The 18,213-nt window shown below is 45.2% G+C and overlaps 1 protein-coding gene across 1 annotated transcript in view; it reads right to left on the bottom strand.

Annotated features, from left to right (window-relative positions):
• Positions 1-13,156, bottom strand: part of EVA1A (eva-1 homolog A, regulator of programmed cell death) — a 110,549-nt gene extending 97,393 nt beyond the window's left edge. Inside the window, exon 1 of the mRNA XM_072951571.1 lies at positions 12,970-13,156. The gene's annotated coding sequence lies outside the window, so the exon portion shown is untranslated. The remainder of the gene's footprint in view (positions 1-12,969) is intronic.
• Positions 13,157-18,213: the final 5,057 nt, after the last annotated feature.

Below are 18,213 nucleotides of genomic sequence, written 5' to 3'. Positions count from 1 at the left end.
GAAGCGTTCTGTCACGGAGAGCGAGTTCCTCACGGAACGCCAGTGAAAACAGCCTCACACACGAAGATGAAGGAGAGCGTCATCCCTTTTACATGGGGGGAGAAACGGTCTGGCCAAACGTTACCAGCACCTGTGCCCGTCTTGCACAGCCATCCTTGGATATTTAGAAATCCTGCAACTGCTGCAGAGGCTAGCCGTAGGTCAGTGACCCTCCAAAGGCGTCCCATCCAGCGGGGCATTTCACCTTCCCAATGATGGGCCGCCTATGTGTGTGAGCTGTTCGTAAGTTTCACTCGTAGTCCTTTTGCTGTCTGTTGCTAGCCCAAAATTTGGGCTTTTTAGCTCTAATACCAGGGCAAATCAAAACACATTTTGATAAATGTTGCTTCTATAAAATGTTTATAGGCCTGTTACTGGTCTCAGTTCAATTTTGTCCCTGCTAATATAAAACTGGCACCAACAGGCCAAGCTGCTATCAAGCCCATGGAATACATTCACAGTTCAGTCTAGTGTGCGCGTCTGCCTCCAGGACTGCAGGACGACGGCTTCTCCCCAGTGGGCGCAGCACAGTCAGGCTGTTAGAGCTAGTTTCCAGCAGTTCTCAGTGTCCTGAAACTTCCATTCCAAGAGCAGCTACAGAGACTTAAAGAATGATTTGTATGCATTAAAAAAATCTAGGAATAATACTGTAAATTCATTTCTGTCAAATAGTTATAATTTCCACACATCTGCATTCCTACTGAACTCAGGGGAGTTTGATAATGGAGAATATGTCCAGTGTGAATCAGAATACTTTGACTTCCCTCGATAAATGAGAGGTGCTCTTGACTTTTTCCCTTTGAAGTTTCAAGGTTAATGTGTTCAAATGTCTTGTCATTTCACCAAGGATTTAAAATTCTCCCAACCATCCAGAAACCAATGAATATGTTCTCTTAGGGGTAACATTCTTTCCCCAAAACTTTGAATCTGAGAACAAAGTCCAGTAAACCTCCTCTGACTACATTAAATAACATAAACTTTATCTGCTCCAACTTACTTAAGTATCTCTCAGAGTATAGTCCTGAAGAAAATTCAGCCTTGCTCAGTTTCTCTTTTTTATCATGTAACTGATACGAACATTCACAGGAGAAAATTTCCTAATAGGAGATGAATGGATGCTGGAGTCACCCACCGCCGTTAACATAAATGCAGATGACAGTTCTGTTTTCCATTATAATGGCCTATCTGGGACATGTGAACTGAATTATTCCAAGGTATTGTGTATATTGGTAAGTAGGGCAAAATGCAGTGGGTGTCACCCCAGGATCAAATAACACATTGACTGAAACTCACTGAGATACAGACTTAACCTTTTTGATTCTTGCTCATTCTTATAGGTCCCTGTGCTCTCATAGAAAGCGTGGGTCCCCGAAACTGAGGAAGAGAGAAAGGAGAAATTAAGGACTGTTTGCCAAGGCCCACAGTCAATGAGTGGGATTCTCCCTGTCCACCTGCCGCCAGGCTTAGTCAAGGCGAAGTTCGCCAGGCAACCTTTCCTTTCAACCCAAATTCTTACGATACTCCACTCTGGAAAACAAGACGTACACTCAGTGGATCACAAATCAGGAGAAAAAATTGCTAAAATATGGGATACAGGTAAGACTGGACTGAAGAAGAAAACCACAACCAAAGTGTACACAGGCAGCTGCAAAAGGCGAAGCAAAGACAAGGCGCAGCCTACGAGGAGGGGAGAGAGGGAGGGTCCAGGACTCACTAGCAGGGCTAGCGTCTAAGGGTTCACAGTAAGAGTCACCAACTGTGTGGAATCCTTCCTCTCCTTCCACCTTCCCATCTTCCCACTTTGTCTTACCTGGACTGATCTACTTAGATTAGGCAGCAGACAGCAGAGCTGTCTGCACTCAGAGATGAGCAATGAGCATGAGGGCTTGGAGGAAAAACAGACTTGCCATGCGCAGCTCACAACCCCTTGCAAGTATGAGGAGATCTCCTGCCTGAGTCTATCAAAGTAACACACCTGGCAGCAGCTTATTTCTTCCTAGGCTCACTTAATCCACTCTAGAATACAGAGCAGCATGAAATGCGCCTGCTCCTACCTCTCACCTACCTCATTCAGACTTGCCAACAATAATGCGTGCATAGCAGTTAACAAGGCAAAAGAAATACAGAAAGTTGCTCACAGTTACAAATCATTAAACCTCTGAGGAAAACTAACACCATTAAGAGACACCAAACTCAAAGAATAGAAGAACTCTCCTACACTCTTGGTGGGAGTGTAGATTGGTGCAGCCACTATGGAGGACAGTATGGAGGTTCCTTAAAAAATTGCAAATTGACCTACCATATGATCCAACAATCCCACTGCTGGGCATATATCCAGAGAAGAATAAAATTCAAAAAGACACATGCACCCCAATGTTCACAGCAGCACTATTTACAATAGCTAAGACCTGGAAACAACCCAAATGTCCACCCACAGATGACTCAGTAAAGAAGATGTGGTGCATATATACAATGGAACACTACTCAGTCATAAAAAAGAATAAAATAATATCATTTGCAGCAACATGGATGGACCTGAAGATTGTCATTCTAAGTAAAGTGGGCCAGAAAGAGAAAGAAAAATGCCATATGACATCATTTATATTAGAAATCTAAAATAATCATAATCATAAGGACACAAATGAACTACTTTTTATTTACAACTAAGATGATTGTTTTCTTGAATATGTGTAAGCACATTTGTCCTTTATGATTACATTACCACATTCTGTTGATTCTAATTTTGCAGTTGGCTTTATTCCTTTGAAAACCATGTAAATTTAAAAAGCTAAAGCTAATCGGTTCTTAGATACTTTGATCGGTACATATACGTAAACTAACAAAAAAGTGCAGTATATTGTATGTATGTATCTACATGCAACATAATGTGTATGTGCAAACTGTAATAATTCTACCTAATAAAACTGGAAAAGAAAAAAAGAATAGAAGTAATGAGGCAAGCAGAAAAACAGCCACAAATTTAAAAGGGACATGCTTAGAGACAATAATTGCAATGAATATGGCAAAGGCAGAGTATGCAGAATAAAGAACTCTAATAAATCAATGAGGAAAAGATAATCCAGTAGGAAAATGAGAAAAGATTTCAAAGAAGTAGTTTATAGAAATAAAAATATAAAAAGGGTTTAATCTCATTATTAATTGGAGAAATGCAAATTAAAATGAAATAGCACTTTTGCCTTCTGGATAAGTGCTTCTTAATATAAAATCATGGCAAGAATAGGGGGAAATAATTGCTCTTATGTAATAATCTAGCCACTTGGAGGGAAACTGAAGAGAATATATTAAATGAGAGTTCCAAAACAAAATGAGGTACATGCACACAACAGAATATTATTCAGCCTTAAAAAGGAAGGAAATTCTGACAAATGCTACAACGCAGATGAACACAGAAGACATTGTGACAAGTGAGATAAGCCAATAAAAAAAGGACAAGTATTGCATGATTCTACCCAAATGAGGCACTTAAAGTATTCAAAGTCAGAGATAGAAAGTAGAATGATGGTGCCCTGCGGATTAGAATAGAGACAAATGGACTTAATGTTTAATGGGTACAGAGTTTCAGTTCTGCAAGATGAAAAAATTTCCATGGGTGGATTATGGTGATGGTTGCACAGTATGTGAATGTACTTAATGCTACTGAACTACACTTAAAAATGGCTAAAACTGTAAATTTTATATTATATATATTTTACCACATTTTCAAAAAAATAATATTTTAATACAATAAAATGAAAGCTTTGACAAAGGCATTCCATTTTTCTGTATCAACCCTAGGGCAATATTCACATATGTGCACAGAATTACATATATAGAGATATTTGTGGTCACACTATTTGTAATACAAAACCCAAGAAGTAGCCATAATGTCTTTTAATAGGGAAATTATTAAATGTACTACGGCACATCCACATTATAGGAAAAAATTAAACATAAAATAGTGAGATTTTACAAAACAACAGAACAATTACAGGCCAACAAGTTGGACACTGTAGAAGAAACGGACAAGTTTCTAGAAACATACAGTCCACCAATACTGAATCAAGAAGTATAGACTTTGAACAGACTGATCCCTGAAAGTGATGTAGAACAGTAATTAAAAGAAAAAACCAACAACAACAAATACCTCCCTGCAAACAGAAGTCCAGGACCGATGGCCTTACTGGGGAATTCTACTAAACATGCAAAGAAGAACTTGTACTGATCCCTCTCAAATTTTTTCAGAAGATTAAAGGGGAAGAAACACTCCCAAACTCATTCTGTAAAGCCGCTATCACCCTGATACAAAAACCAGACAAAGACATCGCCAAAAAAGAAAATTACAGGACAATATCTTTGATAAATATAAATGCAAAAATCCTCAACAAAATACGAGCAAATCATATCCAACAACACATAAAAATATCATACGGTATGATCAAGTTTGACTTGTCCCAGGGTCACAAGGATGGTTCAACATATGCAAATCAACAAAAGAAAGGACAAAATTCATGATCATCTCAACAGATGCAGGAAAAGAGTTTAACAAACATCCATTCATGATGAAAACGCTTCCCAAGTCAGGTACAGAGGGAACACTTCTCAGCACAGTAACAGCTGTTTGTGACAAACCCACAGTCAGCATCACACTCAGCAGTGAAGCTGAAAGCGTTCCCACTAGAATCTGGAACAAGACAAGGATGCCCGCTTGCATCGCTTCTGTCGACCCAGAACTGGAAGTCCCAGAGGAAGAAATAGAAGAGACCCAGTTGGAAGGGAGGACATAGAACTGTCACTACACGCAGACCACATGATGCTACGTACAGAAAGCCCTGAAGACTCCACACGGAGCTGACGAACAAGCTCAGCGAGGTAGCAGGCGCAGGATTCACATAGCAAACAGTGTGTTGCATCTCTTTACCGTAGCGAGGAATTAGCAGAAAAGAAAAATTTAAAAGAAATCCCTTTAGAAATTGCATTAAAAAATTTAGAAATAAACCTGACGAGGTGAAAGACACACACCAAAAACTATAAACCGCTGACAAGAGAAATGAACGACGAGCCAAAGACATGGAATCACATCCCTTGCTCTATGACTGGAGGAAGTAATGTTGTTAAAATGACCGTACTAGCCAAAGCAATCCACAGAGTTAACGTGATCTCTATCACGTTACCCACACATTCTTCACAGAACTAGAGTAAATAATCTTAAAATTCAAGTGGAATCACAAAAGTCTGAGAATTGCCAAAGCAATACTGAGGGAAAAGAACAAAGCTGGAGGTATAACCCTCCCAGACTTCAAACAACACTACAAAGACACAGCAATCAAAACAGCATGGTATTGGTGCATGCGCGTGCGCACACACACACACATATGAATCAATGGAACACAATATGGAACCCAGAAACAAACCAACACACCTACAGTCAACTAATCTTTGACAAATGAGGTACAAATATACAATGGAGAAAAGACAGTCTCTTCAGCAAGTGGTGTTGGGAAAGCTGGACAGCTGCATGCAGACCAATGAAGTTAGAGCACTCCCTCACATCATACACAAAAATAAACTCGAAATGGATTAAAGACTTAAACATAAGGCAGGACACCATAATCTCCTAGAACAAAACACAGGCAAAATGTTCTCTGACATAAATCATAGCAATGTTCTCCTAGGTCAGTCTACCGAGGCAATAGAAATAAAAGCAAAGATAAACAAATGAGACCTAATTAAACTTACCAGCTTTTGCACAGCAAAGGCAACCATAAACAAAACAAAAACACAGTCTATGGAATGGCAGGAAATGTTTGCCAACTACGCAGCAGACAATGGATGAATTTCCATTGTATGAACTCATACAACTCAATAACTAGCAAGCAAGCAAACAAACAAACAAAACTGCCCAATCAAAAAATGGGCAGAAAACCTAAACAGACATTTCGCCAGTGAAGACATATGGATGGCCAAGAGGCCCATGAAAAGACGCTCAATTTATCAGAGAAATGCAAATCAAAACCACAGTGAGGTGTCACCACACACTAGTCAGAAAGGCCATCATTAAAAAGTCCACAAACAATAAATGCTGAAGAGGGTGTAGAGGAAAGGGAGCCCTCCAGCACTGTTGGTGGGAATTTGGTTTGCTTCAGCCGCTGTGGAAAACAGCACGGAAAGTCCTTAAAAAGCTAAAAACAGAGTTACTATATGATCCAGCAATCCCACCCCTGGGCATATATCCAGAGGAAACTCCAACTCAAAAAGGTACACGCACCTCAATATTCACAGCAGCACTATTTACAATAGTCAAAACACGGAAGAAATCTAAATGTCTGTCAACAGATGACTGGATAAAGAAGATGTGGTATGTGTACAATGGGATACTACCTCGCCATAAAAAATGAAATAATGCCATTTGCAGCAACATGGATGGACCTAGAGATTATCATTCTAAGTGAAGTACGTCAGACAAAGACAAATATCTTATGATATCACCTATAGGTGGAATCTTAAAAAAATGGCACAAATGAACTTATTTACAAAACAGAAATAGACTTGCAGATGTAGAAAACAAACTTGCGGTAACTGGGGAGAAAGGGGGAAGGGATGGATAGACTGGGAGTCTTGGATCTGCAAATACTAACTGCTATATACAAAATACATATAAACAACTAGGTCCTACTGTTTAGGGAAACTACTCTCAGGGAACTACATTCGGTATCTTGTAATAACCTATGATGAAGTGTGAATAGAATATGGAAAGGAATATATGTGTATGACTGCATCACTGTGCTGTGCCTCAGAAGTCAACACAACACTAAATCAACTATACTTCCATTTTAAACATTTTCCAAAACTAGCAGCTGAGGATAGCAACAAGCATTTAATTTTCTCACAAAGCTGTGTTCGGGGCAGGGCTCTGCAGAGGTGGCTGTTCTTGTTCCATGAATGTTCAGCAGGAGACACTTGACTGGAGCAAGAGGCTGTTTCCAAGTTGGCCAAAAAATGCTGGCTGTCACCAGAAACTGTTGGCCAGAGACCTCGGTTCTCTTCCACGTGTGTCTCGAAGGGGTCACCTGGGCTTCCTCACAGCATGGCAGCTGTGTTCTCAGAGTCCATGTCCACAGAGCAGGAACTGGAAGCTGCTAGTCTCTTGACGCCTGAATCCAGAAGCTGGCGCAGTGTCTCTTCGGGAGCTTTCTGTTAGCTAAGCAGCCACAGAACCTGTGCAGACTCATGGGGAGGGAGGAGTAGCTGTTAATGAATTTGCGGCCGTCTTTAATCTGCTCTGCATGTTGGGCCCTAGGCTTCTCCTCAGTGAAATCAAAGGGTCAGACTGGATTACCTCTGAGGGCTCTGCCAGTCCCCAGAGGCGGTCAGTGGCTGTGATGCAGGATTTGCCGGTTGACGAAGTGGCTCGGTCTGCGAGTCCACGGCCCTTGCTCAGCCCAACAGACACGTGGCACTCTTGGGGCAGCGCTGACACTGGCTGCTAGGTTCCTCAGCGTTTCCTGTTGAACCTGCTTCTGTTTTTCTCCCCAGAGCCCAAGCTGTATCCTAATTCCTAAAACCTGACAGCAGCTGCCCTGAGGGCCTCCCGACTGTCCACGTCATTCTTGTCAAATCTCTTGGGCAGCAATTCGTAAGCTAAAACTTGCAATGAGTGGACAAGAAATTTCAACAGGAGACTGACAAAACCCCTGCGTACCAAGGCTTCCGTGAGTGGACTCTAGTTCCAGACAGCCTGGGTTCAGTCCCCACTAACACCACATTCTAGCTGTGAGAACTTGGGTAAAGCGACTTCATGATTTCAAATCTGATTCTTCTGTTTTCACATGGTGATACAAAAAGCACCTGCCTTGGGCCTCTTTGACTAATCACCAAAAAGCAACCAAGTCAGCCAACTTTATTTGTGAAACAAGGAAGTAAAGGCTTACTCCTCTTAAAAAAAAAAACAAAAAAACAAACAAGCACCTGCCCTATAAAATGTTGCAAGTGTTGCCTGAGATAATGCATATAAAGCACTTGGCACAGAGCCTGACCTATAGCAGGCACTTGATAAATATTAACCATTGTTTTTGTTGACAAAATGCAGTAGTTACTCTGGCCATTGTTTACCATTTTCCAGAGAAAATGAATCTTGCTGGGACAGGCAGTCTGAGGCTCAGAACTGCCAGTCTTCAGGGGGCCTGGCCACTGACAAGTGGCTTCCCCACCAAAGAGAAGAGAAGACTCCTGGAGACTCCTCGCTCTAGCTGGACATCGCTGGCCAGCCATTTCCTGGTCCCAGTGCAGACAGTCATCTTACCTGCACCCTAGGCTGCCCGGAGCCTGTAGACACCTACTGAGTATCTACTCTGAGCCTGGCAGATGCTGACTATTGCAGGGAACAAACCAGCCAAGGACTCTGCCTTAAAGGAAAGCATGTCCTACCGCATTTGAAAGGCTTTCCGAAGCCCTTGGCTGAGTCATTCTGCCCAAGCCTGAAACTTTCTCTGAGAACTGAAAGCTGCTTTGCAGACTCTCTTAGAGGCGCTGGGGCTGGAGCGGGGTTGTGCTTAAAAGGGAAGTCCTATGTCTACCCTGTCAACACTTTCATGGACATATGGGAATATTTTGGTGATGAAGTGAAGTGTAACTTCTCAGCATTATTATAAAACCGTCAGCTCATTTCTGAAGAAATGCAGAACACAAACACGCTGACTTTGTTTTTTTATCAAAGCTGCACCGTAGTGCTGAGTTTAGGGACGCAACATCCCCAACACCTTGTACTGTCCCTGCTGACTCCTTCAGGAGGCGGCTGCAGGGCTCCAGTGCTTCCTGAACAAGGGAGAAAAGCTGTGCCAAACAGCAGGGAGAGACTCAGATGTGAAAGAACCAGGCAGCAGGAAACACAGTCTGGCGCTCCAGCAGGTGGCAGTCAGCAAAGCATGGACCAAGGCTTGCTCTGTCACAGCCAGACCCACAGAGTCCCTTACAGATGCCCACACTCTGGCCCTTCCTTCTCAGTCACCTCTTGTATGGGATCCTCTGGCCCTTACAGCTCCACAGCTTTGAACTTCCCCGTGGTTTCTCTGTCTCGGGCCACTTTGCTGCGATCACTCCATGCTGTCTCTTTGCTGGTAGACTCTAATTAAATACATGCAGCTGAGGCCTCTCCCCTGAGCCCTTGGTCTAGAAACCTCCTGGACACCTCCGCCAAAGACCCCATCACCCTTTATACTCAGTGCAATGGGGTGAATCGTGTCTTCAAAAAGTAAATAAATAAATAAATACTGTGTTGAAGCCCTAACTCCCATACCTGTGTATGTGACCTTATTTGGAAATAGGGTCTTTGCAGATACAATCAGGTGAAGATGCCAGTAGGGTGGGCCCTAATCAAATATGATTAGCGTCCTTATAAGAAGTGGAAAATGTCACATGGAGACAGAGACACACGTGAGCAGGGAGAAGTTCACGTCATGGCGGAGGCAGAGACGGGAGCTACAAGCCCAGGAGCACTGAGGCTCGAGGGCAACCCCTAGGAAGCTCGGAAGGGGAAAGGGTTCTCCTCCACAGTTTTCAGAGGGAGCATGCCCTGCTGCCATCTTGACTGGCCTTCCAGCCTCTGGCACCGTGAGAGTAAGTTTCTGTTCTTTCAAGCCACGCAAGTTTGTGGAAATCAGGAGCCCTAGGAAATGAGGACTGTCCGCGTGGCCCCACGTGGGTTTGTTTTCTACCTTTCTCAGACCTGCTGCTCCTCTGATATTTCTTGCGATCAGTGAAACAAGTCGCCAAGTCAGAAATCCGAGGGGGTCACTTTGACTTTTGACAACTGCAGCCATCACGCATCTGGGTCATGGCAGCGTGGCCTCCGTAGTACTTCACCAGTCCCTCCTCGTTGGAAGCCTGGACTCTGCTCTGGTTCAGCCCAGATTGCTTCTCCAGTAGAAGGTTATGGAAGGTTTTTGTTGCACTTCTGGCCAGTCTCCCTTTATCTGATATCATCTCCTGCCCCCAACTCTAACCCAAACTTCACACTTTGTCACTGTGATCTAAAATCTCTCATATCACACCCTGCTTCAAATTTTCCCCTGTAGTTCCCCATGTAAACGCTAAACTCATGGCATGGCCAAGCAGGGACCTTCTTCAATGATTTGATCCCAATGTAACTGCCTCCATTTGTGACCTTTCATAGACTCCTTTCCCCAGCTTTGAACTTTACACTCAAGCAACACTAAATCTCTTGAGGTTCTCAGACATGCCATGCTCTTTCATGCCTCTGCACCCTTGCAGGGGATGGTCCTCGTGCTGGAAACATCATTTCATCCTCTTATTTTCCTGGTAAATGTCTATGCATCCTTTAAATCTCTGATTAAATGTTTCCTCATCAAATATTTCCTCATAGGTGAAATCTCCCAGACTTTCTCCAGGAAGCTTTGAGTAGCTTGTAGCAACAGTCATCTTCTATCACAACTGAGCTGTTTACACGTCTGTCTCTCTACCATGCAATTTTGAGGGCACAGACTACGTTTTCTTCTTTCTGTCTCTAATGCTTGCCATGAATTCATTTTGCTCATCTTTCTTTTATTTATTCAACAAGTGTTTGCTGTATTTAGCACCTACAATGAGCTAGACAAGACACTGAGGACACCATAACTAAAGCTACTCCTTCCTCTTGGTACTTAATATCCAGTGGGAATAAAACTTGAAGACAGGTAGTTACAGCGATACCACCAGGGAAAGAGGCACAGGGAGCCGTCGGAATAGTTAGGCGGGCACTTCGCCCAGTCTCAGGGATTCTCACGGGAAGCGAGATCCAGCTGTGTGGGGAGGGCAGCGTGCTGCCAACAGCTCTCCTGGCGCTGCACAGCTGGGGAAGAGAGGAGAGTGAGCAGAATAAGAAGGAAAAAAAGGCTGGTGCTATATGCAGACACCAGATCCCAGGGGTCTTGTGGGTCCATTAAAGAGCGTGCGCTTTATCCTGAGGGCCCAGTGAGTCACAGAAATGTCGTAAGCACTTTGTCCTTTTTTCCCTTTAAAGTTTCCTTTATGCAATTGCTTTTAATTTAAAAAGCAAAATCATGATTCTTGCAAAAAAGCAAAACAGCCCAAGGTATAGAAACGATAAGTTAAAAACCACTCTTCCTTGTTCCTACTCCCCGAGGCACTTCACGCTGCTAAGCCGTGCTTCTCCAAGCTGTCATAAGCACACACAGACGCAGAGCAGCATGGGCACTGGGCTTCGTTTGCTTCTTCAACTCTTTACAAAAAACGTTTGTTACAAAAAGCGTTGGGACACAACTCGCTTTTGCACTTAGTGTATTAACACTTCTCCCGCTGAGTATGTTGACAGACGGATCTAACTCATTCACCCTTTGTGGCAGTCACATAATACCCCCAGCATGGAGGCAGCACGTTTATTCGGCCATTTTATCATTGGTGGATAATGGTGCGTTGCCCAGGATTTTGCCACAGCAAACAATGCTTCCATAAACACCCTTGTCATATATTCTTAGGTACTGGTGCTTTTATATCTACTGGGATGATGGCTTAAAACGGGGCTGCTGAGTCAAGGGGCACATTTTGAACTTTATAAACTTCGTCAGGTTATTTTTCCCTGGAGGTCTCAGCAGTCCACACTTCCACCACAAGATATAAAAGTGCTCATTTCTGTGCTTGCTTCAGCAGCGCTTGTACTAAAAGTACTCATTTCCCTGCATTCTCTGTAGCATGCAGAATGTTGCTGGTCTTTCTAATTTTTGCCAATGTGATGAATAAATAATTAAATGTGACTTTTCTCTGACTAATCCGTTTCAACCCCATTTAAAACTCCATCTCCTTTTCTGTGACTTGCTTGTTTATATTTTTTTCCTATATTCCGATTGCCTTTTGCCATTTCACTACCAATTTGTATGAGCTTTGGGTAAATTAGGGACAATAACTTTTCACGTGGGTTGCAGATGCTTGTCTGGGTCTATAGTTTGCCCTTTGACTTCATATTTTTTTTTTCCTTAAAATTTGAAACAGAAAAAGGGGGAAGGAGCTCAGTGGTAGAGCACGTGCTTAGCATGCATGAGGTCCTGGGTTCAATTCCCCAGTACCTCCATTAAAATAATAAATAAATAAACCTAATGACCTCTCCCTAAAATTAAAAAAAAAAACCAAACTAAAAAATTTTTGAATAAGTATGCAAGAACATGTGTCCTTTTCTTTTTCCATTATTAAAAACATCTCTTTGTTTTTATTATCAATAATTACTAAAAAATACTACAATCTCTAAAAATTTGGAAATTTGGAAATTTGGAAAATGAATTTTCCACGAATTTTTTCCAAATCCTCACTGTATGTGTTTATCGGTTTGCTTGCAGTGAGCTCTGGAACCCAAGCCTCTCTGGACTTATTATTGGATACAGTATGAGATGGCATCTACCTCACCATCTTTCCCCCAGATGGAGAGCCAGTTAAATCAATACCATTTCTTGAATCAATCGTAATTTTCCCACTGCCTTGAAATCTCACCTTTATCAGATTTAAAGTATGTAAACATACTGTGTTATTTCCCAAAACCTAGCCTATTCCACTGTGCCAAAACATATTTTTTGATGACAATAACTTTAAGTTTTAATATTTGGTAAGGCAAATGTTCCCTATTTTATTTTCAAAATTAGCTATCAAACTCTACAAGTACCCTATTACAATGCCCCACTATAATTATGATGTTTAATTAAATGCATCTGTGTTTCAAAGAGGATGCGATTAAGGGAATCTCCGTGAACCCTGGCTGGCTGCACCCACACACACCAAGTCATTCACACAGACTTAGTCGCCCCAGGTGCCCTTGTGAGCATTCTTACGCCCCAGTTTCAGCCTGCAAGACTGCCCAGAAGTCCCCCAGAACTCTGGGCCCCGATCCCTGTTCTCCCCTTTCCCTCCTGTCCCAGGGGTTGCATCACGCACATCCTAGGGGCAGCCTGCCCGCTGCTCTGCTCCGGTACCTCCGTCAACGCTGAAGAGCTGCCTGCTTGGGGGCATTCTTCCCTTTCGGGTTTCTGCTGTCTCTGAGCACAGACGCGCAGAGGTCCCAGCACGGCTGCCCTTCAGTCCTGCGGCTGCCCGCGGGGCTTCCACAGCCAGGCCGCTCCCAGCGCGATGGCCGTGGCCTCTTCATCGTACGCACTGCTGAGAGCAGGGAAAAGGGTAAAGTCAGTAACGTTGCGCTGTGGGTACAGCTGTGCTCCCCCGCACCCCAGATTCCTACAGTGAGTTCTAACTCCCAGTATCCTAGAACGTGGCCTTATTTGGAAATAAAGTCATGGTAGATAGAATTAGTTAAGTCATCAGTGTGGGCCCTCCTCCAGTGTGATTTGTATCCTTATTAAAAGGAAAAGCTTAGACACACACACACACACACACACACACACACACACACACACACACACTCCGAGTGCCGTGCGAAGATGAAGGCAAGATTGAGGTGATGCTTCCAAAGGCCAAGGGCCGGCAGAGATCGTGCGCAACCGCCAGCAGCCGTGGGTGGGGGATCCACCCCGCTCACACTCCGACCTCGGGCCTCCAGCTTCCAGGTCTGTGAGAAAACAACTCTCCGCTGTGTCAACGCCTGGACTGTGGTGCTGTGTTACCGCTGTGCTCGCGAGCTAATACACTGATAACCCAACGTGGATGAAGGCCAGCTGCCTCCCCACCTGCGCCCCTCTCTGATGCTTGCTGGGGCAAAGCCGGGAGTCAGATGACACTGTGGTTCTTGCCCTCAGTGACAGTGGCCCAGGAGCCCTGGCTCTCACTTAGGCTGGAAGCACCTCAGACTCCCTGTCGCCCCCCAGCCTGGACCCCACGCAGAAGCAGGCTGGGAGCCTTGACCTCACGGCGGGGAGCGGAGCTCAGGAGGAGGAGTGCTGTGTCCACACTTCCGAGGCCCAGCAGGAGACAAGGAGCTACGACCATTCTGCGAACGACCCAAGCGTACCACACTGAGACTTGTGTGCTCATCCTCCAGTGCCTCCCCGCCGTCTGCTGGCCTCTCTGTGCAAGAACCCTCACTCTCTGAAACACGTGAAGATGGCCTGTGAGTACTCACTGGGGCTGTGTCCAGTCCTGCCTCCTGCCATCCCAGTACCTAACCCAGTGCCTGCCTCGCAGTAAGTTCTCAGTCTTCATTTACTGAATGGATACACGGCTGAATAGATAGAAGACTGATGGATGGAAGACTGGTGGATGGATGGATGGATGGGTAGGCAAATGAATCAGGAGATTCTCTGGGTTAGACTTTTTGTGGCACACAGCTCAGCAAAGCCCCTGTGACGTCACCACCCGAGCAGCTGCCAGGCACTGGGTCAGCTGCTGAGTCCCTGCAGATTCCTGTCCTTGCCACGGACCCCGCGTTCTTTCTCACTGTCTCTGGGCTGACAGTTTCCCTGGGATGCCAATCCCAAAGCAAGGCTTTCAATGTCCCTTCATTAGTGTTCCTTCCTGGTGGCTTTTTTACAGCAGCTTCACATAAAGGAGGTTGAAATAGCCCCTGGCAAGTCCCCCTAGAATTCATAACCAGTTCCCCCCTTCCACCCCCAAAAAAGTACCAAAAACTTCAGACAAAACTCAGAGAAGAAACTCTGTATTTAAAAATAAATCACTTTCCCTGATGCTTTAACAGCTTCTTCTTAGAAAGGATAAGCTCCTCTTGAAACTGCTGTCCCAGGGCTGGTATGTGAAGAAACAAAACCAAACAAAACCAAACCCCGAGGCTATGTGTCATTGTACTCCGGAAACTTCCACAGTCTGGAACTACACTGAGGAAGGCCACTGCCAGAGTTGGGGAGAGGCTGCAAAAGACACTGAGGGTCTGAGGACTGGAAGTGGCAAGAAAAGTGCCCTGAGCTCAGTCCAATTTGGCTGTTAAATAGAACCACCACTCATTAACCAGCCCTAAAACCTGCCAGGTGAAAAAGAAAAAGAAATGAGCTCATTAAGCACAGAAATAAGGGAGGCCCGGAGGCTCAACCAAGAAAATTCCCAACACGCGGAAAAACAAGGGGGTGTCAGGCACGATTAGAATCACAGTCAGGAGTCCCGGCCAGCTCCCAGATGGGGGGCTGAGCTACCCGAACCGCTGTGTCGGGCTCAGCTGGGTCCAGCTCTGCAGACAGGCAGCCAGAGAGGCAAGTGTTGCTCAGAGTGTGGCTGGCCAGGATGGCTGGTGTGGCTTACCAGTTCAGGCAGCCCAGGGCTTGGTCAAACTGGTGGAGAAGTCAGTTGGGAAATACGGGGAGAAGTTTCAGGAGCACGATGAGTTCTTGGGGGAATTATGACTTCAATCCCAGCTGCTATGACTGCCTGTGACAAATGCAGCCTCTGGCTGGGCTTAAGAAATGCTGTTCGTCAGACTTCAGTTCCTCCCTGATCCATTGCCTGCTGACTGAGGACCGATCATCCACACAGGCCCCTCACTAGACGGTGCGCCTTCTAGCTCGGCGTGCTGGCACTTGCTTCTGTCACCCTCTGCAGCTTCCTGGTTCCTGGTTCCTGGCCCCAGCTTCACCTCCTAGCCCTGGCCACCTTTGGTTTGGAGATTCTGCAACCCCCTTTACATCTCCCTGTTTTTGGATGGTTGGGGCTCTGAGCATCCCAGGTATCTACTTCTGTCTTGGGTAAAAGAGCATGTGTTGAGCCCTAAGCCTACTACGCCTTGAACATGTGTGCCGACTAGTGCCCGCACAAGGAAGATGGGGACACAGGGGACAGAGGTCCACCTGTGTGCTGGGGGACCCACCAGGGAGAGAAAGTCTTCCTCTGCAGAGGAGACAGTCAGATTTTCTCCAAGTGGAACAAGGTGGGGGCTAAAGTTTACTGCAGGCAGAGGAGCTGTGGGAGCAAAGACACAGAAATGTGACAAGAGGACGCCAGCTTAGCAAGACGCCCATTCACTACCAAGGAAAACAAATGGTCACATGTGTTCTGTGCCCTTTGCTTCCACTACCCCTTCTGCCAGGGACTGCAGATCAGAATAGTTTTCATGGTTGACTCACAGGCAAAGCTATTGTTTGTCTGAATGTGAAATCTCACAAGGAACCCTGAAATATGGCAAGATCAATTCCCACTTACCTTTTCCTTGCCATCCACCTTCCAAGATAAACACCTTTCTTGAGAGGCAACATAGGATTACGTGAAGAGAATGATTTGTAGAGTCCTAAGAACTGAATCTGAATCCCAACTCCACTAATAACTAGCTGTGTGACAGTGGACCAGTTACTTAACTTCTCTGAGCTATACTTTTCTCATCTGTAAAATGGGGGTAATAGGTATCCACCAGCTAGAGTGATCATGAACATTGGAAAAACATATGCAAACTGTCCCCCAAAACGCTTCTCATACAGCCCATGTTCAAAAACGGCAGCTGTCGCTGTGCAGTTTGCAGGATGTGTTGTCTCACCCTCTCACCAGGCAACCCCCCTCCTCCCTAGTCAGGAAAGGTGAGGCCCGGCTTAGTCAGTAGTGTGACATCCAGCACTCCATGACTTCCATCCCTGCAGCACAAACACTGGGTTCACCGCTCCACATCTCCATGGAGACTGCCTTTTGTTCTTGGAGCTTTAAAAACTAATTGCCATGCATGAGCAAGCCCTTGGAATCTAAAAATCACTTCCTTAAGTCAGAGGGGTCAGACCGTGGCCCTGTTTTCAAATGCACTCTCAGAAGTCTGCTCTGAAGGTCAGGGCCATGGACTGTTTCAGATCGTAAAGCACGTGAAACACACTTTTACTTTGAGGCAGGGTGACTTACCCGAGGAACGCCTACAGAAGATTAAAAGATTATATTTTACAGTCCCTTCCTTGGGTAAGAAAAGCAACAGCTTCTTCTTGGCCTGTAGATTCTGACAGAAAACCAAATGGCCTCCACAGGCCGCTAACCTGAGGGAGTGGGAAGGGGAAGGGATGAGCAGGGCGCCCTGCAATTCCCTAGGGAGTTCTTGAAGGTTCTTCCCCCTCCCCCGAATTCTAGGTGATTGGCAAGTAGCCCCGTTGTCCAGGAAGGGGAGGTGATAGCAGGACACTTTGTGTTTTCGGTTTTCAAACAAAGGCTTGCTGGGATTCCCGGCCACCTGTCCTGCCCTGGGGATGCTGGGACCAGCCGGCACCTGGACAGGGGCTGTGAAAGAAAACTGGACGCAGAACTCAGCCGAGCTGCAACCTCTGGAGTCCAAGTGAGGAGTCCCCCCTGGCTGAGGTTATCTTTAAGGCAATGGGGTCACCCTCCTTCAGAGACTCTGAGCCACTATCGGGGGACACGCGCCAAAGCCGCACTGCGGAAGGTTGCGGGACCTTCCGCAGCGCCACCGTGTGGCGGCGTCGGACAGTGGCAGCAGTGGACACAAGATTCCCGGGCTCCCTCCCTCATACACGAGGACCTTCTCAGATCATCTCACGTAGGTGAGAGAGGCGACTTCAAAGAGATGCTGATTTCTGGCTAAATAAATGGGGGTTACTTACCAGGCAGTTGGAAAAGTGAGAGGTATGTGCCCACATTTGCACCCCTAGTTTGTGAAGCAATCTTGACCACTTCTGTGCTCTGTTGAATTTAGTCCCAGCCAGGGAGCCTCCCTTAAAAACTGATAACTTGAAGACAATCCAAATTGAATGCAATAGAAACTGCTTAACGTCCGGTGAAGCTGGACAGTTCCTGGGGGTGTTGCCAGGTTCCTGACTCAAAGAACAGGTGTTGTGTGAGAAAATGAGTGAGTGAATTGAGAATCTCTGGATTTACACCTCAGCATACTAGAGCTTCCTGTTACAGATTTGTTAGATGAGACTTTTCCTGCCTCAGTTTCAACTGAGGCCCGGGAGTGGCCGAGTGTGGGCCCCTCACGCTGAGAATTCACAAATGAAACTTCCAGCCCCGAATCAAAACTATAATGAGGTATCACCTCACACCAGTCAAAATGACCATCATTCAAAAGTCCACAAATGACAAATACAGGAGAGGGTGTGGAGAAAAGGGAACCCTCCTACACTGTTGGTAGAAATGCAGTTTGGTGTAGCCATTATAGAAAACGATATGGAGATTCCTCAAAAGATTAAAAATAGACTTACCATATGACTCAGCAATCTCACTCCTGCGCATATATCCAGAAGGAGCCCTAATTCAAAAAGAAACCTGCACCCCAATGTTCATAGCAGCACTATTTACAAT

The sequence above is a fragment of the Vicugna pacos genome, chromosome 28, assembly GCF_048564905.1.
Source record: "Vicugna pacos chromosome 28, VicPac4, whole genome shotgun sequence".
NCBI classification, from domain to species: domain Eukaryota; kingdom Metazoa; phylum Chordata; class Mammalia; order Artiodactyla; family Camelidae; genus Vicugna; species Vicugna pacos.
Note: the sequence above shows the minus strand (reverse complement) of the source record. Positions and strands in the feature narration are given on the sequence as shown.